General features: G+C 43.8%; 1 protein-coding gene across 2 annotated transcripts in view; it reads left to right on the forward strand.

Moving 5' to 3' along the window:
* The first annotated feature begins 1161 nt into the window (after positions 1-1161).
* The window catches only part of MICAL3 (microtubule associated monooxygenase, calponin and LIM domain containing 3), a 231435-nt gene continuing 210149 nt past the window's right edge, over positions 1162-22447 (forward strand). For both annotated transcript variants that reach the window (XM_054987717.1, XM_054987716.1), the window contains exon 1: positions 1162-1404. The gene's annotated coding sequence lies outside the window, so the exon portion shown is untranslated. The remainder of the gene's footprint in view (positions 1405-22447) is intronic.

Genomic DNA, 22447 nt, shown 5'->3' on the forward strand with positions numbered 1-22447 from the left:
AGATGCTTCCCTAATGTGCCTTTTGCGCACCGTTTCCCTAATGAGTTAGGGACCTTGGACTTCACCACTACATTGCCTTATGTCATATTTGTTGCTTTAAGTATGTGTTCCTATGTGCTACCTGTGTTTCAAGTATGATCTTAGTGTGTAGTTACATGTTGTCTAATGTCAGTCCTAGAATTGCTTATGCTCCATTTCAACATTTCTTCAACTCTGTATTGGATTCTTGCTGATGCTATGACTTTGTAAATTTTTATTTATTTACCCTAAGGGTAATGTCCTCTATGGAAATGTACTAGTCTCACACTATGTAATCCGCCTTGAGTCTCAGTGAGAAAGGTGGACTATAAATCGCATAAATAAATAAATATTTTTATTAACATTATTTGCTTATGTCACCGAGACAAGGTGGATTACACAGTGAAAATCACTAGAGTCAGTTTCAAAAACTTTAGTCTGCAGTCCAAGAGCAAGATTCCGGTCCAACAGCACCTTAAAAATCAACCAGATTTCCAGGGTATGAGCTTTGATTCTGGAAAGCTCTTATCTAGGAAATCTCTTTGGTCTTATATATAAACCAGCAGAAATCCGATACAGAGTCTAAGGCCCAATCCTAAAGACACTTTACTGGGGCTTTCTTCCAAGTAGACCAGCTTAAGATTTCTTGGCTCGCAGGCGGTCAAGGCTGTTCTCTTCCCATGCAGTAGACTCGGCAGGGCATGCACGCTGCTCGCTTCCCCCGGCCGGGGCTCCTCCATGCACCTGAACCGCCCTTCGCCGTTACTCGCCGCCCCTCCGAACCCGTTGCGCTCTCGCCCTGCTGCAGTCCTTTGAAGCCGCCCTTGGCGCGCCTTCCATTGGCCGCTCCGATTCGCATTCCCTCCGCCTCTCCCCGCCCTCCTGACCAATCGCTGCCGCCGCTTTTTGTAATCAGAGTTCGGAACGTTCCACCGCCCTTCCGAGAGGGGGGTGTCAAGGAGCCGAGAGGGGGGGAAGCCGCCTTTTGCGCGCCGCTTCTCATTGGCTGCTTCCCGCTCCCTTAACGCTCCGAGCCGGGCCGAGGGCGCGTGTCTCTTTAAGCAGCCCCGGGCCAGCTGGCCCCGTCTCCCCTCCTCCCTCGTGTCCAGCCGCTGCAGCCGCTGCCAAGGTGTGTGCCCGGCGGGTCTGTTGCTGCTGCTCCTCCTCCGCCTTGTCCTTTTCCCCGGGCAGGCAGAGTCTGGGGCGCCCGGCGTGCCGCGATGCGGAGCTGGAGACGCGGGGAGCCCTGAGCGCGCCTTTGCAGGGAGCTGGAGGAGCGGGAACAAGAGGGCAGCAGCCGTGAAGCAGCCGCCCCGTGCTGGGCTCGCCCCCCATGGCTTAACGCTCGCTGCCCCCGGGACGGAGCGCCGAAGTCATCATGAGCAAGTACGGGAAGCTGCAGTGCGCCAGTGGGGAGGCGGGGAAGGCGCGCGCCGGGTGTCGAGCCCCAGTCCCGGCGGTGGAAAGCTGCGCAATTGGGGAGGCTGGGCGCTTGGCTCTGCCCCCGTCTGGGGCATTGGGGGTGGGGAGCGGGGGCCAGTCGGGCTGTTGCCTCCAGGTTGGGAGATTCCGGGAGATTTGGTGGTCTAAATGCCGAAGTCCGCGCTCCAGATCAGCCATTTTCTCCCGGAGAACAGTTGCAATTAGGGAGATCTCCAGATCCCACCTGGAGGTTGTCAACTGCAGTCCGCTCGGGTGGTTTTGCCCTGCTTGGCCGGGGAAGGCGATTTCAAGCTGCAGGGGAAGGAAGGCGCTCGTGCTCTCACGCGCGGGGCAAGAGATTTCGAGGGATTCTTGGGTTTTGTGTGCGGTTTAGCGCCTTTTTAAAGACATTCGTTTTTCTCCCAGGAGCAAGAAACCTCCTTTCCTTTTCTTTCCTCAGCCGACAATAGCAGGCGCAGCGCCCTCCGTGGGCGCTGCGCAGATCACATACCTCTCGGTTGTGTTGTGTGTGGCAGTCCATGCAGGAGGCTTGAAAACCTCCTCTTCCATTACTGGAACAGCAGAGCTAATTTTGTATTCCAGATTAATGACTGGCGAACACAAATGCCACCCCCGCTTTTGGAGTTCCTTATTCTTATCGTTACTAGAAGTGAACGAGAGAGCCTCATCCTTAAAAGCACATATTATAAAGTCGAGGGTGGGGGGAGGCAGGAGAAAGTCCGCTATTTTCAGTAGTGATGGTTGCATGAATATGGCCAGAGTAGTTGACTGCTTAGGCGACACCAATCTGCATTAACAGTGCAATCCTATGGAGCCAGCCTAAGTCCAATGACTTCAGTGGGTTTAGACTGGAGTAAGTAACCGTTGGATAGCACTGCGATTTCCCCTCCTTCCCAGCTTGTGCCTCTGCCCTGTTCTGGGTAGCAGCAGCAGCAGAGCCCTAGTGCTGGTCTCCACAGTGAGTGTGACGGTTTTGTGAGATGACTGCAAAAAGAGAAATCTTCTGCCTTTCGTGGCTTTCTCCCTCTCTGCTGTAGCACTCATTTGCTGCCCCCTCCTTTCCATACCCTGGCATTCAGCCCTTTCCCCCTTCCCAGGTTTTGATGATGTGTTTGGTTAGGCACTGCTTAATTTTCAAAAGGAGCAGGCTCAGACTTGCCAGGATATTGTACTTCAGTGGAAATCCTGGTGTGTGTGTGTGTGTGTGTGTGTGTTGGCGGGGGGGGGGGAGGTTGTTGAGTTTAAGGAAAACAGTTGCATCTTGGTTACTGCAAAATGTCTTACTGGTGAACCATGGAATTGAACCTGGCAGGTTTGTGGGCCAAAACCCTTGTGAGTTCTGCCTTGGATTCAGTGGTGGGATTTGGCATAGAATCAGTGTTGGGTTCTGGTAAAGAGGAGGCTGGCCCCTTAAGGGCGATGAAAGGTAGGTGGTGGTCTGCAGAAATCTGGTCCAAGAAATCCTGCTCTTGGCAATCTCTGTTAAGCTTGTACAGGAAGAAGAGTGAATGCAGGTCCCATTGTTACAGGAAAAGAGGAGATCTGGAACGAGGGCCACAATTCTCCTTGTCAGGCACAACTGTGTTTCTAAGCCTCTGAGATAGAGCATATACAATCCTTTGAGGGTTCTTTGTGGCTGGGGCAAAGCAACCAGCAGAGCCGTACTCGCAGTTAATGGGAGTGGGAGAGAGAATATAATTTGCCTTGAACAAAAGATCTCTGTAGACCCTGTCCTGGCAACAACAGAGCAAGTCTGCAAAGTATGGAAGTCTGTTTTGGAATGGGGAAAGCCAAGGGCAGCTGCCTTGTAACTTCCACCCAGTTGTTGCAAGGGCCTTTATTTCAGCAGCTGGTCCTTAACAGGGTGGTTCTGTTTAAAGTGCAAGTGAGGATTTGAACATTGTGACATTTTTGGAACTCTTCAGCAGTAAATCTTATCCAAATCCTGCTTCATGCTGGACACAATTCTGTTCTTCCTCCCTACTGGGGTTTTGGGATGTTTGTGTGGTGTTTTGCGGTTTGCTTCAGGCAGCCCTGCTGCAGCACAGAAATTTGGTGGGGTTGACACGTGTGTACGTGAGAGAAGCCTTTTCTTTGTTTGGCCATCCGGCATCCAACAAACATTTCTAGGCTATCTTTTCATCCTTCACAGAAGGAGATGCAGCAACCAGGGATTTGTCTTTTTTTCGTTGAGCTGAATATAATGACTATATGTCGCCTCAAGAAGTCTTTGGCAGTGCTCTTTTTGCGGGAAGCCATGTAGAAACACTTGTGTTGCCACCCAGAGTGCCAGATACCTTGCTTGAACTGTGCAATGTGCCAGAGGGGGTTTCAAGCATAGTCTTGTACAGGATTTGTTACAGTTTAGGGGAATGACAGTCAAAATTGTGCTCAGGAAGGGTTATTTTCCTTCCTTTCCAAAATTAGAAGTGGGTACTTAAGGTCACCACCACATGGGGAGTTCCAAGCGAGTGTGTTCTGGCTCTTTCTGTGGGACTGGAATAGACGGTATTAAAGGCTGTGTGGGGACACTTAAGTCCAGTCATGTTTGGGAATAGTTTATATGCAAAAGATAATTCATTTATATGTGCCGTTGTGCAAAGATCATGCATGGGTATACAACATGCTCATCATCTCAAACCTTGACATTGGTTTCTGGTTGCATTTTTATCCTGTCCTTCCTCCAAGGGTGTACATCATTCTCCCTTCTTCCATTTTATCCTTGCAACGACCTGGTTAAAGAGATTAAACAGAGAGAGGGACAGGCTCAGGTTTACGCAGCTAGTTTCTTGGCAAAGTAAGGTTTTGAACCCGGGTCTCCCAAATTCTTGCCCAACACCCTAGACCACAGTGGTTCTCATGAATGTAAGAGGACAGCTTTCTCTTCTCTAGGAAGGCCTAAGGAAGTACAGGGAAGGGAGATCCCTGGGATTTGCAGCTAAAAAGGCTCAGGTGGTAGGTCAGGTGAAAGACCATTACTTGAGTCTCTGGAGAGTTGCTGCCAGTCTAAGTAGACAGTACTGACCCTGATGGACTAAGGGCCTGATTCACTATAAGGCAGCTTGGAGGAAGAATGTGATGGACATCCCCAAGTGCTTTCTTTTCTGTACAGGAAGGAAGGAGTCATTTACTCTATGGTGGGAAGAAGCATCTTAGGAAGGGGATGAAGGACCTGCCCTTCAGTGAGAAGATGAAGAACATTGGCTAGCCAATGTTTGTGCTCCCCTTTAGAGCCAATGATATTCCCTTTTCTGTGTATTCCAGTTTTTGGATAATGTGACTAGACAGCGTTGGATCCAACCAATTTTTCATGCAGTCTCACCTAATTCCCTCCTTGCTACAGTCCCTGTCCCACATGACTTCTGTCCATCGAGGTCCCATGATACCCAGCATTGCCTTTTTGTTGGTCAAAGGGAACCCCCTTGTCTCTTCTTCAACAGTGCGAAATATGGTTGGATCCAGTCTCCAAACTGTAGCAAAGCCTATTCTTTCCTGGTTATCTAAACATTGATGTTATTCTGCTTCCTAGCAAGACTTAAGTGTACGAGATTTGTCAATCTGTTCTTGTGAACGAAGGAGTCAGCTATATTTCACAAGTTCCTTTGCATGTTACAATTCCTGATGCTGTGGAGGCCAGGTTTTGTCTGTCTTTTATTTACTGTATTTTTTAAGTCTTCCCTTCCACCATTTAATACTCAGTAGTCCTGTGAATGTAGGTTAAGCTGAGAGAAAATGTGTGGCCCAGGGGCACCCAGTTGAGGCTTGAATTTGGGTCTGCCTGTTCTTCGTGCGGCACCCTAAGCACTACTCTGTGCTTGCTCTGTGTAGGTTATGCATCTACATAGACTCCTCCCACCGAACCCTGGGAAAGCCTTTGGTGCATTGATTTTTTAAAACTGTGCTAGTATGTTTGACATTCAGTGGAGGCTTGGACTGAGCTGTCTTTACAATCTGCCACGTTCCTGTCTCCGTGATTTGTCTTGCAGCCATTGCTGTGGAGCAGAGGAATGGATAGAGAGCTTTGTTGTTTGCTGGCCTGTATGTCCTGCCCACTTCCCAGATGGGCTCGGCGTTGCCGTTGTAGCCTCGTAATAACCTTTGGAGGTAGGTTAGACTACGTTATTTACCTAAGGATACCTAGTGAGCTTTACTGAATGCACCAGGGATTTGAAACTGAAGTCAGAAGTGAAATCATCACCCAAGGACAGTTATTCAGCTCAGCTTTGCAGTTTGCTGGACTCTGCCTCCATTTGAGGTATGCCTAGGAAGAGGCTTCTGGGCATTGTTAGTGTAAGGAAATTATTTCCCTGCATTGTACCTGTTTGTCAGTTGCATTCTTTCCCAGGAACACACAAATAGACATTTGCATGATGCCAGGTGAACTCCCCTACCTATTGGGGAAAGTCATATTAACTTTGCTTCCCTTCCTGGCATTCTCTAGCTTTGTAACACACAGATAACCTGTACACTATTATAATGGTTATATGTTGTAGCAACCTAGCTTTGCCAGCAGGTACCCAGTAAGACTGACTTTGTAAGGTTTGGAACTGGGGGGTGAAGATGCCTCCACTGTTGCTTAGGCTTGGACGCTCTTGTTGTTCAAGTATGTAAATTTTCCTCCATCTCTTCCTTGGAATTATAAAGGGAGTAGGTCTTGGTTCTTAGGGTGCTAGCCAAGGTGTTATAGGCATGAGCTTGTGCACAAATATCTGAGCATCGCTTATGGGCATACAGCTTTAAATACGATGCCTCTCCGCCATGGAAGTGTTCCTTGTCCTGTTGAAGATAGTGTGCAGCGGTTAGCTCATTCAGTTAATTGGCGGTGCATTACCGTGAATTCTCTTAATGTTCGTTGCAGGTTCTGTGCCTTAAGGGAGTATAAAAAGGGGGTGCCCTCCATGGGTTAGTCTAACATAGTCTTTCCAGGGGGACTGCTTATTGATAAAATATATATACTAAAGAATTTGGAGGGTTATTACAAATCAATGTGAAATTCTTCGTAGCTCTGTGTTGCTGTCCTCTCTGGCCACATACCTTTTACCCAATCTTCTGTCTCCTCCTAGACTCTACCCTCAGGCCTTTTTCTCATTTGACCTATCTGTTCATTTAATTTTGTAAGCTTTCTTCCTGTGGCCTGCTATCATCCAAGCCTGATTCTTGCAATTCGAGCTTAACATTGCTTCTCTAGTGACTGAACACCTCAGCCAATAGCATCTTGAGATCTGGTTTTTTTTGCCTGCCCCACCTTTCTGTGACATTGGGACAACTCAGGCATGGCTTCACTGCTACAGATCCTTTTTTGCATTAAAACTTAGCAGTTTGTGACAGACATCATGTTTATCTCTTGAGAATTGGTGTGGTTCTTTACCAACCCTTTTTAATTTTTTTGCTGTAGGCATGATGAAAGTTGTTGAAATCTTAGAGCCCTGCGGTAGTGGTTGTGATTACAACAATTGCTTGTTGGCAGAAAGCCCACTGACTTTTCTAACATAAGGATATGTAATTTTAGGGTTAAGGATATGTGGTATGTCTTAACTGCAGTCTGGAGAGAAAGTGATGAACAAGCCCTGAATGTGTTAAGGCTACTTTTAGAAAGGCAAATGAGAAACTGTACCAACAAAGGCTTAAGTCTGCTGACCAAGACTCATAGTAATTAATTTCAGGAAGATTTCATATGAAGCTTCCTTATGGTGTGGCAGGCCATATGTCTGCTTCAGTATTTGACTGTCCAGAGATTAGTATAACACTGTTAAAATTCTGAACAGCGGGTGCAAGCCCCCATCAAATCCTTCTAATATATTTCAAAATTTAATGTCCACTGTTATTATACGTCTGACCTTGTAAAATCTGCATACTGTTTTTTGGAGGTTAACAGTGCAATCTTATGGAAAGTTACTCCACTCTAAGTCCATTGACTTCAGTAGGCTTGGAAGGGAGTAAATCACCATAGGATCGCACTATAAACTTGGAACATAATGGAAGTTGGCAGAGTCTCCTTAAAGCAATCAAAAAGAGTCCAGTAGCACCTTTAAGACTAACCAATTTTATTGTAGCATAAGCTTTCGAGAATCAAGTTCTCTTCGTCAGATGCTACAATAAAATTGGTTAGTCTTAAAGGTGCTACTGGACTCTTTTTGATTTTGCTACCACAGACTAACATGGCTAACTCCTCTGCATCTTAAAGCAATCAAGAATCAGCTGTGAATATGCAGAAGTTCCTTTAAATCTGCCTAGTTTGAAACAACTTAAATTTAATATATTTTCCTTAGCGTGTACATATTCAGGCCCTGTGATTATATTTCTGTTCTTGCTTCTTTAGGTACATAGACATGGAAACAAATTTACTGTAAGATCTTTAACTAGTGCTCTGAGGGCAATAGAACTCCCTTATTTGAACATACTTTGGTCCAAACACATGTTCACCCATCCTTGTCTTACTTGGGACTTTGTGTCCCATATTCTAAAAGTGTCAGCTCTTAAAAACAATTGCTCAGAGGAACATTCACAAGATTACACAAAGCAGTTGCTTTTCCAGCATGATCAAACCATTGTTTTGAGGAGTCTTCATGCCTAGAATGATGAATTTGGGTTTTTTCCCCATTAGTTCAAATGGCACTGTAGTCATTCTTATGCGTGTTACTGATTGATAACACTGCACAATGTCAGTGCAGATTAAAATCCATGGTTTGTAAGATTGCTTCTACAGACTCTTCAAGTACAGAGATTTTGGTCCTTCTCGTTAGAAGTTAATTTTCCCTTTTGTTAATTGGTATCTATGGTGCACATTTTCCTTACTGTTAGATCTGCCCCGTTTAAACTTTCTGTTAAGTTAGAGAGAGGACCGTGAGATAACTTCCTCTGAGGGGGTGAAGGGGGAAAGCAAGCAGATATAGGACATTTTGGGAACATCTCTGAGTGGGAAGAGATCCGAGATGGTTCAAGTCTCTCTGCAGTTACTAGGTGGTCTTGGGGAAGCTGCTATTCTTTCAGCCCCACCTTCTATGTACTATACATGGAACTGAGCCTGCCTTTTTAAGTAGGTGTTGTGAGGATCAAAAAGGTGATTTATATAAAGCGCTTTGAATACTTGCCATTGGCTAGATAAAGGCTAATAGGCTAACTAGTAATATCAGGCTGTGTGAATGCTACACTCCCTACTTTGCTTTAATGTGTGATGCTATAAACAGAGGTGATGTAAACCGTGGCACACCTCAGTGAATTCCCAAGAATTCTCTGTTGCTTCATGTCGCTTTCATGCATTCCACTTGAGGCACCTCTCTGGATACCTTTCCCCCCTTCCTGTTCAGCCTCTTGAGTATGTTTTGTTAAGTCTTGTGAAGTTGTGTTTAGTAAATGGCTGGCAGAAAACCTGCCTACTACAGCACCCTTTTCTTGGCTGATGTTGTATTGCTTGGTATGCGGAAGCAAACCTGCTCATGGATGCTAAGTAGAGCTTTGCTGTGTGGGCGCTCTGAACATCTGTACGCATTTCTAGCTCATTTTTAAGGGGGGGGGAAGAGATTCTTTTGTGGCCAACATTTGCAATTTAAAAGAAAGCAATACTCCTGGCTGTGGTGTAGCACACTGAGGTGAGCCCACAAGCAGAGGAGACTGAAGAAGCCTGCAATTAAGTTCAGAGTTGGTGCTTCATGACCTTGTGGGCTGTCGGGAGCTATCAAAATGCTAGAAGCAGGGCTTTTTTTAGCAGGAATGTGGTGGAACGGAGTTCCGGAACCTCTTGAAAATGGTCACATGGCTGGTGACCCCGCCCCCTGATCTCCAGAGCGGAGGGCAATCTCCCCTCTGTCTGGAGATCAAGGGGCGGGGCCACCAGCCATGTGACCATTTTCTCCGAGGGCAACCCACTGAGTTCCACCACCTCTTTTCCCAGAAAAAAAACCCTGGCTAGAAGGATAATGATGTTAGTCTGGGGAAGGATGAGAATCTTGTGGTACCTGAAAGACAAGAATAAAATATTGTAAATCTTGAAGGTGCTGCAAGATTTGTATGTGTATGTTTTGTTTTGGGGTTTTTTAACTTTCCCCCTTGAGGAAATTTCCCAAAAGCTCAGCAGATTTAAGCAATGACGTTTCTCATTTGGATTTGGGGCAGTAAAAATGGTGTGTGCACGGGTGTGAGCGTTATGTGGGCATAGATTTATGTGCACTGCACCCCTCCTGCTCCTGCCCCTTTGCAAACCTTTATGACCTCGAAGAAAAGATTGGCCCTTCTTACCTTAACATGGTATGGCAAGTTTGGGAATAATGTATTGTCGAAGGCTTTCACGGCCGGAGAACGATGGTTGTTGTGGGTTTTCCGGGCTGTATTGCCGTGGTCTTGGCATTGTAGTTCCTGACGTTCCACCAGCAGCTGTGGCTGGCATCTTCAGAGGTGTAGCACCAAAAGACAGAGATCTCTCAGTTTGGGAATAATGTGGAAAACTTTTTCTCTGCATCAGGTACTTTCCCTGCAAACATATGAAAAGTATTTTCAAGTGATAAAAAATGATAAAATCAAACTGGAATGGGGACAATTTTACTAATTGTTTTGGTTTTTAAAACCTTCTTTTTGCCTACTATACCTAACAAATTGAAATGCTGAAAAGTAAAAAATTCTAATTCTTGTCTTTGGTCAAATTTATTTGTGGCATTCCAACATTCGCCCTTTTGGGCCTGTGGAAGATCCTCAGGCTCTAAGCTTGACAGACAGAGGCAGTTAACACAGAGCAGGTTGAGTGAAATTTTTCCCAGTCTGCTTTTTTGGGGTATGTTAATTTTCTTTATTTAAACTAATAACATAAAAACTATAGACAACAAACAAAGGATAAAAATATTCTAAAAAACCCATTAACAATACATAGACAAGTGAAAAAAGAAAAAGAAACCCTTAAACTAAACTACAGATTGAGTTCCGATGTTCTCCGCCACAAATATAGATCATTTTCAGAATCTCACTTATTCTAGGTTAAACATAAAAGCCCTCTTTTCTCTATTGTTCAGGGTTCTGACAGTGTAATCCTAAGAAGAGTTACTCCAGTCTAAGGCCACTGAAGTCAATGGGCTTAGACTGGAGTAACTCTGTTTAGGATTGCATTGATAATCTATAAATCTAGATGTCATCAAATCAAATGGTTTCCATTCAGTCAAAAATGTAACTAATGTCTTTTCCCTAATCAGTGAAGTAAGTTTTGCCATTGATGCAAACTCCAATTCATTTATCCACCATTCCTCTACTGTAGGCAATGTTGGAGTTTTCCACTTTTGTGCACAGAGTACTCTTGCCACCGTAATCTCAGTTCTAGTTTAGTGTAGTGGTTAAAGAGCAGCAGGACTCTAATCTGGAGAACAGGGTTTGATTCCCCACTCCTCTTCTTGAAGCCAGCTGGGTGACCTTGGGTCAGTCACAGCTCTCTCAGAGCTCTCTCAGCCCTACCCCCTTACAGGATGATTTTTGTGAGGATAACAACACACTTTGTAAATTGCTCTGAGTGTAGCTTTAAGTTTTCCTGAAGGGCAGTATATAAATCAAATGTTGTTATCATTATTGTTATTGTTGTTGTTATTAATCTTCCCATTCAGTTTAAGTTAGGAAGGAGCTGCTGCCTTGCAGCAGATGGTAGAAATCACAAAGGAAGGAGGTGAAAGAATGTTTAAGATGTTGTTGTTTCTGGCTCAGCTCTGCACAGAAGGCACATGAACTTGAACGGGAACTGAATCAACAGTTGGAAGAAGGCTTTATGTTTAGGGCAAGGCACCACTGGTTTACCTGGCTATGAAAAATAAACAGCAAGAAGAATCAGATACAGATTTGTACGTATTGTAAATGAGAGAGAATCGCCCATGGAAATGCATCTGAGTTAAGGTCATAACCTCTCTCCTTCTCGTGCGTGCTTTACAGTTTTCATTTTTATTAAGAGAAAATTTGCCTCATTAGATTCTATTTCCATCCTGAATACCATTCCTGGAAAAGGGTCTCTTGCATTCAAATGCTTGCCCTGATTTGAAATTAGCATGGGCCTCTTTATCATGTAGAGTGCTTCGTTGATTTCAGTGGACACAGGGATGTGCCTAGCTGGTATCAAGAGGCATCCTTGGTATGCTGAGAAAGAGAAGCAAAAATGGAATCCATTTGTGGCTTCATAGTCAGAAAGACATTTGATTAACTATTGCTTGCTTATTTTCCAGTGAATGGCTTCAGTTTATGCCTCTTCACAGCAACCTGAGGGTGCTGATAAACAGCAATAGCCATGTCTCTCTGACAGGGAAGCCATAGCTGGCTTCCATTTTTGCTTCTCCTTCCTGGCATACCAAGGGCTTAACTTGATACCAGCTAGCCTCTGAAATCAACAAAGTGTCCTACGGAGGATGCTGACAAAAAAAGGCCTTAAGATTATGCTCCAAAGATCTTCTTTTCCCCGCCCTCCTTCCTCATTTTGTTTTTGATCATCCAGCCTTGTGAGGAGATCTGAAGAAGCTGAAAGCTTGTACACCATGTTGCTTTGGTTGGTCTTACTAAAATGTATTATGTGGCGTTTGTTTTTAGCTTTGATAGAGTTCAAGTGGCTAATGTGCTGCTTTCTCTGCAGAGGAGGGTGCGTGGTGTGCCTGCATTGATCACTGGATTAGCTATGAGTTTTGGACAGCTACAGTTTGCAGAGGAATAACTTCATGTTTTTTGAAGTCCCTATGGCTTTTATTGGTTTGCAGCTGTCTCCAGTCTTGCATCCTTTATGGAATTAGCCAGTATTGGAAGTTCAAGTGCAAACTCTTTAGTTAAGTGCATAATTTGAAATATTAATGAGCAGAAGGATATAGCACTTAACTATTTTTTCTCAGATTTCTCCCTCTGGCTGCAGCATATAACATCTACCCATCATTCAGGAAACTCTTACTTTAGCCATAATCAGCGAAGAATATCTTTTGATCTCTGTCTGCACTCTTAAACTCATGCTTATATTCTATTTAATATAGGGACCCTTAATGGCTGGCTCTTGCATTACCTACCTCGTCTTGATTTGACCTACAGGAAAATCTTCCCATTATGAAGTTGTGGGCTGTGGAATTTGGAAAGGGCTATAGAAAGGTAGTGGTGAATGTTTGGACAATAACTGTTCAGATGTGGATAGTAGCACCTCTTTGTATGTGCATTAGTGGTATGTAGACAGATCTGTTGATCATCTTTGTTGTTGGCAAATACAGTGTGAAACAAGAATGGATCACGTAGTAGGCTTTGAGCAAAGCACAGTTGCGTTGAGTCTCACTTATTAAAAACAAAAAGAAAATTCATGACAGTTGCTCTAAATTGACCTGTTACTTTGTAGAGACATAACATTTCCAGAAATGCTGAAGCCATGGGGAAGAAAAGTTTTGTTCCCCCAGAAAAAAGAGAAACACTGTCTTATAAACCTAAGCTTATATTACTGCATTCACAGTGTAAAATGAATCTTTATAACTCAGCATATAAATTGTATTATTCGGCATATTTATGAAGTTTAAAAATATAAATGCCTTACAATGCCATCCTAAGCAGATTTACATCTTTTTTTTCCGAAGCTCATTAACTTCAGTTTGACCACTTAGGATGGTTCTGTCCGTTTTCTACAAGCATAATTGCAAATACACCCAATACCTAAGAGATAAAATTGCAAACTGCTATATCCTGTGCTATCTTAGCACATATTTTTGCTTATTTGAGACTTTATAGCATGGAACTATTTTGTGTGCTGGTTGTAAGGGTTTTTAAGATGAGATTTTAATTAGTATGTTTTAATTCGTTAGCTGCTTTGATGGCCCTATGAAGGCAGAAAGGTGGGTTAAAAATCTTGTAAATAAATAAATCATTTGTGTATTACCCTACACAGAATGCTGGAAACCAAAGAGAAGGGTAAACTAAGGTCTTCATGTGCCGCAGATAGCAGAGTGAGGCGATAGAGTGGATTCCACTATTTCAGACTACAGGCAGGGGAATCACATTTATCCCATATTTTAAAAAATCTGCAGGCAGGCAGCAGGTATATTGGAGAGAAGGCAGAGCTAACACCATTATTTATTCCTAGTGTGCTAGTTTTTATTTTTAAATGGCAGAACGTCCTTTTACCTGTAGCCCAAATTTGTACATGTCAGTTCTACCTCAGGATTCCCTCACCTCATTCTGCTGCATGACCAGGCCTACATATAGACTGGGCCTTGCTCTAGCCTGGAATGACAGTTAAAAATGAGAGAGGCTGAAGTATTTCAGTTGGTAGAGATGGGGCAGTCGGACCACAAAAACTGAGTGAGGTTTAGAAAGGGAGGGAAGGTCAGGGCTAAGTTTCTAATTACATAAGAATGGAATAAATTATTATTCAAATCTCACCCTGTCTTTTCTTAAAGAAGCTCAGAGTGGTGAATTGACCCTTTCATTTTACCTTGCAACAGGCTGTGAGGAAGGTTAGGCTAAAAGAATGAAGGGCCCAAAGTTACCTAGTGAGCTTTATGGCAGTGTAAAGATTTGAACATCAGTCTTTCTGGTTCTATTTCAGCCCTATAATCACTGCACTCTCCTGTCCTTTAGAGTGTGTAAATAGTAATATATGGGCTAAAGCATCTTAAAGGGAGCTGTATGAAAGAGAGAGAGGACACCACTCATTACAGTAAGTTGTCTCTTGTTCTTGGGCAGAATTGGTGTGTCCAGTGGCTCATCTTCTACTTGCCATAAATATAAGCGGGCAGCCAGCAGGAATGGGAAGAGGTAGACTTCTGCATTCAAATATAACTGAGTGTGTTTGCTTTTTAAAATCCTGTTTCTTGAGCTTCTGATTTTGTGCTAAAACACAGGAAGCTTTCTCAATGTCAAATGTTGTTAGTGCTTTGTAGACCAGCTTCTGTGTACTCTACAGTTGCAGAAATGATGAGACAGAGAATTCAGTATCCTAAGGATGTGTTCGTTTTTAATAAGTTTTGTTTCCGACCTGTTTCAAAGGTAGCATGCAGGCAATTCTTTATAGTATCTCTGAAATGAGTTGGTACCCAGTATATTTTTTCCTAATTCTGTTGAGGACCCTGCTTTGACCTTGTTTAGCAGAATGATTAATCTAATACAGAATAACCGTTTTGATAGGTCCCTGGGAAAGGTCAATATGAATGAGCAGAAGGATCGCTTTCTGCCTCCAATAAATGTTTCTTTTTTTTCAAGGGGAGATGATACCAGCCTTTCTAATTGAATTCACTAATGGATTTCCTGAAATGGGTTTAACCTGGATTATTAGGGTTCCCTCCCCCTCCCACCTCGTGCTTTATGCGTGCCTTGACACTTGCTGTTTGCTGTGAAATGCTGTCACCTTTGCTGTAATCTGCTCAGACAATGTCATTTGGGGCATTTGTTTCATGTGGGAGGGCTATTCCGGTGATATCTGTCATTCTGAATGTTCAGTGTAGAAAGGGGTAACTTTGCATTGGTTCATTTTAGGGCGCCCTTAGGACAAAATCAAGTCCTAGTTTTTATGCTGTGGGTGTTGGGTGTGTAGGCACAGTAGGGCTGCCTTCCTAAAAGGCTTTGTGACTTTAGCTGTTTCAGTTCTATGTGCACTTGAGCCATTACAGCAGCAGCCTTTGTTGCTTATTCTTGGCTATTAAATTACATTGCCCACACATTTTTCAATTTGTGGTGGATATTTATAGAATGTTTTTGTGCCCCTTTTCTCCTAATCCTGAAAGGGGCATGTGGGAGAAGAGTTAGAGTTTTACTGGAGGTGGGGGCTTTAACTCCTCCCCCCTCTGGGGGAGGGTTGGACACAGGGAAATGCAGATTTTTGTTGTTGAATCTGAGCCAGTACGCAAACGGCTTTCACCCTTCTGATAAATGTGGACTGTCTGCATTGCACTCTTCAGTATCTAGGATTGGTAAAGAAGGGAGTTGAATTTCTGTGCATTAAAAGATTAGCAGTTCTGCATTCTGGGTAAATGATGTGCGTGTGCGTGTGCATGTGCGTGCGTGTGTGCGTACATCTCAGGTGCAAAATCAGGGGTTTTGTCATTTTGGAGGAGGCTGGGATTAATGTGGGCATTGTGAATGAAGAAATGCCTTTTAGGAGCAGGAAGGTTGATGGAGGTCGGTAGAATTTACAATCTTGTTAACTTCTAGGGTGTAATGCAAATTTCTTCTGATTGACACACTTGATTAACACTTCGATATACCGCAAACTTTACCAATTGACCCTGAGGATCAGAAACTTGAGTAGATTTGAAGTTGAAGCTGATGTTTCCATGGCTGAATTGGATTTTGAGAAACAAAAAGTAGTGAAACCGGGCAAACAAGTTCTAATGAATGATTTTTTAATTTGGAGAAGAACACCTGAAGCAACTATCTGTAAAACATGCTTTCTGCAAGATTGAATCTTAACTGTTTGAAATGGGTTTGTCTGTAATTGTGATTTAATTGTCCTTAATTTCTAATTGAAGTAAATTAAAAAATGCTGACTTTCACTTTGACTGTTCCCAGTTTTTCTGTTGAATTAAGCAGTGGTATAAGCTGCTAGTCATATTGAATGACTGCTTTGGTATATGTTGAAACTTCAGGAGAAATGGTATGTTTGTTAGTGTCAGCTAGCTAAGTGCAGTTTGTGGCAAGCAAATTCAGTGTATTGTTGTAGCAATACTTGAAAAAGCACATAAGTAGTATACAATTTAAATGGATTATCCGTGTCTAGGTGCTATCAGCAAATAATCTGTTTTACATTATACTTTCTTTACATGCTGGTACATGTGTCCTGGATTCCTTTTTACTTCTTTTTTTAATCATTATTGCAGATAGCGATTTGTTTGCGCCCTGCTGAGGGATTGGCGATACCATCTTGTTTTATATGGGATGTGGGTGGTGCATGCATGGGTTCATCCATGTGCTGCCAGGAACTAAATTAAATTAAATTAACCTTGCCGTTTTTCCTGTCTTGAGGCAAACCCTCTCTGTTGTGGAAGTGATGGAGGAAGGGGTGGAGATAATTGAACTCCTAACTTATTTTAATGAACACACATTTGAAATCTGTTGGGGGTGGAGGAAAGCTGCATGGTGGAGTTTTAGAAGAGGAAAAGAATTAAGCACCTCCCCACTGCTTCTTGGCTTCTGCCTGAAGTTCTCTGTGCCTAGGTGCTCCTGAAGCAGTTGTTCTTCTTTTTAAAGGACTCTTGAGTTATCCATGCACACTTTTGTGGGACGTGCAGTTTAGACCAAAAAGCAAGAGACATTATTTGATCTGCCTTCTATTTCCCTTTGGGCAAAATTTGACCCTGATCTCTCATCTCCTGTACTGTATATATGAATTGTTCATGACAGACTGTCTGGATCATACTTGCTAATGAATTCTCATTAGAGAGCCAGGACAGTTCCTTGTATACTTGGTGGCTGAACAAGTAAACAAACCAGTGTGAGCCAGTGTGGTGTAGTGAGTAGAGTGACAGGTTGGGATCTGGGTGAACCAGGTTCAGTTCCCCACTCTACCATGGAAGTTTGCTGGGTGACCTTGGGCCATTTACTCTAAAGGCCTAACCTACCTCACAGTGTTGGCGTGAGTGGAAAAGAGGCATGTAGAATGTTGTAATCCACTTTGGGTCCCTATGGGAGAAAAAGGCAGGGTATAAATGAAGTAAAATAAAATAAATAAAAATAACTCCTGTTTTGTTGCTAAGTGATGTGTGTGGAGTAGCCTTAAATGTTTTCATCCACAAAAGACAACAACCAGCATTTCAACAATTTAAAGCAGGAATAAAACCCTGGTGTTTATTTTCCAACAGATCTTCACCAAGCAATTCTCATTTAGCCTCCCATGATTTGGTTTGCTGTTGGTTTCCTCTGCAGTTTTCAATTAATGGTGCAGGGGCCTGTGGTTTTATTGGTTCGCTTCACCCTCCTAGCACATCTGGAAGGGTCTGCTGTGTGGTGATGAAACTGGTTTTCCTGTATGCCCGTGTGTTGGTGGGAAGATGTGACTGCTATCTGGTTATAGGACATGAAGAAGTCTTTCAGCATACCATTTAGGACCAGGGTAATATGGCTTTTGCTCTTATGCTGGGTATGAGAGTATATGTGGGTTGTGTAGTACACACATATAATTGCAAAGTGAATACTTGCAGTAATTCTGAAACTGTAGCTGAATATGTGTATCAGTACTTGAGCAGGCAGCATAGAGAGGAGAAATAATGCCAGTATTTTTTTATAAGTAACATTTCACAAAGATGTAGAAGTTGAAAATACATTGTAGCTCTTGAAAATATTATATGCAGGTATTCTTTCAACGCTCTCAAGAAGACATTGCCAGAGTACTTTGTCTTGCATCTCAGTGGAGTTTTGGTGTTCTCCATTTTGATTACTGGCTTTTTCAGGAACCAATTCATGGGGCCAATAAAAAACAGGAGTGAAATCCAGTTTACCGTAAGACAGGTGCTTTAACTCATAATTAATGATGAACATTAATCAGGAAGTGGTTAGTTCTATTTCCTATGCATTGTTGCCCTTTTCTATGTCCTCTGAAGCCTTAGAACGGTGTAACTCTGCCTTGGATTGCAGTTCCAGCCAGGCTTTTGGGCTCATATGCTCCTTGTTTCTTGTGACTAAGTCCTTTAAAATATTGTTTAAATGTCGTTTATGTATTGATTTCTTTTTAAAATGTTCTTTATAGTCTGCCTGCACCTACTACACATGTGAATGAATGCAACTGTCATGGGGCTGGGGGCCTGTCCAATGAAACCATCCCCTCCCAGGGGTCCTTCTAGCCCTACAAACACACCCCTTTCCCTCCGGCCCCCTTCAGACCTGGAGCAGGTAAGGGCCTTATGCTGGCTGCCACCACTCTGGTTTGGGAGTTCAACCTGGGAGGACCCAGAGTAACACCCCCCCTCTTATCCCACCCTTCCAAGCAGTGCCCCTCTTTTGGGGAGAGCGTTGCCAAATGACTGGTTGAATTCTAGAGACACGAGAACCCTGGCAGAATAAAACAAACCATTTTTATTTAACAAGATGGGGGGAGTGGGGAAAAAAAAAAGAATACTTCTGACTTAATGGGGTATTTTACAACGAGCAGGGCAAAATCTATATATATAAAGACAAGTGTCCTGACTGACTTATCATTGCCCAGCACAAACCCCTGGACCTAGAAACATGAAATTTGGAGAGAACATTCCTTTCATGATGTAAACACCAACTAAGAAGGGATTTAAAGAAATTTTCCCCCTAAGGGGGTAAAATGTGTTTCCCCATAGGGATACAGCTTCCCTGTGTGGCTGGCAGGCTGCTGCCTGCTCCCCATCCCCCACTGTCAGCTTGGCTATTCTTCCCTAATTGGACCTGTTACCGAGCAGCCGGCCTTTCAAGGTCATTTGCATATGTGGCCTGATTGTCCTCACCCCAACATTCTAAACAGTATGCAGTTGCTATTGGGAATCATTGAATGTGTCCTGAGGTAAAATTCACCTCCCAGTCTTCCCCTAAAAGTTCACTAGGTCTGACAATCTCCCTGTGGGCCTGGCTTTCCTGTGTGGCTGGCAGGCTGCTACTTGTTTGCACCCCCCACCCCCAATTGGTCAGCTCTGGAACTCTGTGCTCTGAGGTAAAAAATCAGGTCAAGGAAACTGCAGACAGTTGAAGAAAGACGGTACAAGACTCCTGAACATGGACTTTTATATAAAAGTCAGTATGGCAACTGAGTTTTTAAATGTTCATGGGGAGATGGTGCACAACCTTTCTGGGGGCCATTTTGATGCAAACCTGTCACCTGCTGAAGTGCCCACCACGCCACCCTCCCTCAGTCCAACTCCACCTCACACCTCTTGCAACCATCACCTCTTATTGCCCCAGGAAGCCTCCTGGCAGACATTGTGCAAGATACACTGACACTAAAAGGAGGAAGCAACTTAGAGATACGGCAAAGAAATATGCGGTGCACCAAGCAGCAGTGGCCAAGTACCAGCAAGATCACCACAAGGTGCACAGAGCAGCAGAATCTCTCTATGAGCAAAGTAATCCTGGATGATGAGTAGAGAGGCTCTCACTTCCATGGAAGGTCAAGGCTCACTCAGGCATGACATATGATCCTTTGCTACCTTCAAGCTGTCTCTTAACCTCATCCATGCAGAAACACTCCTGTTCAGCATCTCAGAACAAAGCAACGTGGACCAAGTGCTGTGGAACTGTAAGCTCATTGTTTGGGATGAGAGCACCATTGTGCACAAGGAGTGTTTTGAGGCACTGAGCATAACCCTCAGAGATGTCAGGGGCAACGAGAGTGTGATGGGGGGAGTTACTGTGCTGCTGTCTGGAGACTTCCGGAAGACTCTGCTAGTAGTCCCAAGGGGAACTCGAGCTGATGAGGTTACCGAGTGTGTCAAGGCATCATCTCTGTGGCCCCTCATCAGGAAACTCTCACTAAGAAAGAACACGAGGGTCCACTTGAGAGGTGAGGTGTCTGCTGGGGAATTCTCTGAACTCCTACTAAAAATAGGGGATGGAGAGTATCCCAGGTCCAAGGGAAAGGTGACCATCCCTGCAGGCCTGGGCACGGTAGCGACGACCCTAGCAGACCTAATAGCCACGATATACCCTGATATTGCCACTATTATGGAGAAGTCCATGGACTGGCTGTGCAAACATGCCATTGTGACCCCCAGGAACAACAAGGCTGCCATCATTAATAAAACACAACTTAGCTCCTGGGAGAAGGACGCCTTCCCCCTTCATGGCCCAGCCTCTTTGGTGCCAATTGGCCTTTTCCCTTAGTCCTATGCTAAAACTGGGAAGGTTGTTGGGAAATGTAGGCCTGCAGTGGAATTGGCAGCCAAGCCTCTCTAAGGCTTCAGGCTTCCTTGAGGCCTACAGGCCCAGGATCATGACAGCAACAAATGCTTGTTTGCAAATGGTATTGTGTGTGTGTGGACATGCTGATTGGCTGGGGCTTCCTGGTGAATCTACATTGGGTAGCATCCTTTATTTGCCTTTGTGTAGTATGTGAAATGGGTTACACAGCAAGCTCTGTGCAGCTCTTGTGAGATTGTTCTGCTGATATACTCTTTGCATTGGTGCAAACTTTACAATTGTACTAGTTTTTGTAAGTTTGTTGGTTAGATATTTGTGTGTTTGTGTCCCCTGAAAAAGGTACAAAAACAGTTTTCTAAGCATCTTAGACCAGAGTTAGGTGGTGACTAAGGGTTGCCAGGGCTTCCCAGCAACCCAGGGGGCAGTGTAAGGAAGTTGCCAGTTTAAGCCAGTATTCTAGTATGAGTGGCTGGACTTTGGTTGAGTGTCATGTTTTCAGGCTCTGGCCTAGCTGTGAAAGGTGCTGGCTAAGCTAATCAACAACATCTGCAGAGCTGTCTATGTTCTCTAGTGATTTGACCTTGAGAGTTTGTTCTCAGAGAGGCTCCACACTTAACTCCTTAGGTTTTCTCACAGCTGAAACGTTAATTAACACCTTGGCCCTGATTGGCTCTTGAGTTTCCTTGTGATGCACTGAGTTCTAGAAAAGATGGCGTCTCAGCTAACTCAGCAACCTTTCTCTATTCTTTTCCGCCTCAGCATGTCTCTATGCCAGACCCAAGTAGGCATGGAGGGGGCACACATTCTACCAGATGGGTAAGATGAGCAACCAAAGGATGCCAACCAGAGAAGCATAAGGTAGCAAGCTCTTTTGTTTTTAGCTAGGCAGAATTTTATGTAGCAACAGTAAGGTCGTCTTGTTTTATGTCTGTCACTTGTGTGAGTGCCTCATGATTTTGCAAACACTCCTTAAACTGATAAAGTATAATTTTATTTAAGCTAAGTCTTGAATTCTTGGCTTGGGCATGGGTACAGCCCAGAATGAACCCAGTGTTTGGAAAGCCAAGGCCTTTGGGAACAAATTGAGCTTCCAGTCTCACAAACTAAAGGGAACGCTTCCCCACCTGTCTGATTGCTGGCGTGGCTGTGATCAGTGCCCAAAATTAGAAGGAGAGGGACCCTGATCCCTATGGTCAGTACTTATCAGGATCTTTCTCCTTGCCTATGTGCTCTTGGGCAGGGCATGATGTCACTTCCGGATGTGACATGATCGTTCTGGCCACGGGAGTGTTCCTGCACTTCTTACAGGGCCTGTTCTTGAGCATGTGTGCCTCCCGTTTCCCCAGGCAACCTGCTGTTGACATGTGGTGGCTTGCTACATCCATCTCATCACCAAGAATCGGTGGGCAGAAGGGCAAAATGCTTGGAATTTACCTAGTATCCCTAGACTAAGGACCTATCATGATGTCTTTTATTTGCAGTCTCAAGCAAGTTTGTTCCTCAGATCTGCTGCTTTTCTGCAGTGTACTTCATCTGGCTTTTAAATGAGTTTTCCATTGTTTGCAAAAAACACTCCTAGAAACTTCTAGAAACAAGCAAACAGAATTCCTCTTTCTTTCATTGCCTTGCTGTTCACAAACGTCCCATCCATCAGTCACTTGATAACGTATCTTCTCCAAGACCAGTGTAGCTCTGAGGAGAGTGTTGTCATACATGGATCTGTAGTTAGTATAAGCCTATTACAGTACCATATATAAAGTATTGTTGGAGGCGGCAGTGATTTTCCTCCCCCACTTGAGATCTTTCTTTTTTGAATGTGTTCCAGTTGTGAAATAGCCTTTTTGCAAACTGAATAATTCCACTGGGACTTCTTTTCTGTTTTTCTTAAATAGATGCATTTACTCAGAATTCTTGTAAGTAGTGTCACCCATTTCTTTTTTTTTCATTGATTTCTGGAAGTGTGTGAACTGCCAGTGCAAAAGCTGTGGTTAAGAATTCTATAGTGTACTATTGAGTCAGCTCAAGAAAGTGTAGGGCTAATGTACAACAGAATTATTTAGTGATGACTGATCATATATCACTTGGATATTATAAGACACACTGCAAACATCTCATGCATTTTCATAAGAGCCCTTTCAGGTGACCTCTTGTTTTCATTTTGGGTACTTGAGAAGAGTGACTTATCCAAGGCCACCCACTGAGTTAA

Source organism: Eublepharis macularius, chromosome 9 (genome assembly GCF_028583425.1).
Source record: "Eublepharis macularius isolate TG4126 chromosome 9, MPM_Emac_v1.0, whole genome shotgun sequence".
Lineage (NCBI taxonomy): Eukaryota > Metazoa > Chordata > Lepidosauria > Squamata > Eublepharidae > Eublepharis > Eublepharis macularius.